The following is a 1,374-nucleotide window of genomic DNA, read 5'->3' as shown; positions in this document are numbered from 1 at the left end:
TTGATTCCACGATCACACTTTGCCTTTACCTGCACCACAAACACAAATTGAGATGCATGAGTATTTGATAAACACTCAGTGAGGCAATCCTCCCATCTACTGGGCTATACACACAAGCAACAGTGATTCCAAAGTTCCAAAACAAGCAACAAACAAACACACAAACCAGGAAATCAAACATCGTCTCGCTGGAAGGGAGGTGTCGACCGACACCAGCCTAGTGTCGACCGATACTGGCTAAATGGTATCGACCGACACTACCCCACAGTGTCAATCGATGCCTGACTTGCTGGTGTCGATCGACACTCCCTCTGCAACTGCGATCCGCGCGAAGTCGAGAGTCGAATCTCGCTCCCAATATCCTCCAAATCGTCCAATACTCAAAACCCAAGCCTTATACCTCCGTAGGAACCTGTAACAACCAATCCCCAGCAAGAAAAACACACAAACAAGCAACAACAAGCAAGAACAAGAGAATCAAAGGCTTAGATTAGCCATGGTCATGCACTCACCTCTCTGCAGAAAGTTTCTGACCAAATAGAACGAATCCCTCACTCCTAGCAAGCTTCTAGCACCTCCCCAGCCTTAGATCTCTCAGGAACAGCAAGGAATCTCACCAATCTCTCTCAGAAGCTCAAGAACTACTCTCTCTTTTCTTTTTCTCTGAAAACGGCGAAAACCCAAAACAACACGACCCTAGGTCGTTTCTTCCTCTAAAAACTCGATTTTAGGGATTCCCTAAACCAACCACGCAAACCGGACAATTAAAAACGAACCGACCAAACCGGCCACAACTGGTGTCGATCGATGCCTCACGAGAAGGTGTCGATCGACACCCTTACCAAAATACCAAAAATTGGTTTGCGGGTGTTACAATTCTCCCCCACCAATCTAGATTCGTCCTTGAATCTCGAACAACCATCAGCCAAGGACTCCCGTGCAACCGTCTCCACGGCCCGCACTCCTCCGACCGTTCTACAAAAGCTCACCTCTAGGCGATAGACTCACGCTCCAGGCGTCATTTGCTCCTAACTTTTTGGACTTTCCTTTACTCGTAGGCCTAAACATTGAGTTTTTTATTGGCTCCTCATCAGACCTAAGTCTGCATGCCAAATGTTGGCTCCTCATCAGGCCGAAGCCCGCATGCCATAATATATAAGGAAAAGTCCAAACTCGTCTCTCGGGTTGCAACCCTACAGCGCACCCCCGGATCGTCATCCGAAGTCGATATACCAACCATACTCCCGAGCCACAAAGTCTATGAATATGGCAGTACTAGGAGAACATAAGTCCCCCAAGAGTCGCGAGCAAACGATTCTGAACACGTCTGAGTCCTATCCCTATCCAGGTTTCCTTCCCGTGGTTCGCGTAAAA

This window comes from Camelina sativa, chromosome 17 (assembly GCF_000633955.1).
Source record: "Camelina sativa cultivar DH55 chromosome 17, Cs, whole genome shotgun sequence".
Lineage (NCBI taxonomy): Eukaryota > Viridiplantae > Streptophyta > Magnoliopsida > Brassicales > Brassicaceae > Camelina > Camelina sativa.
This window is presented reverse-complemented; position numbering follows the sequence as displayed.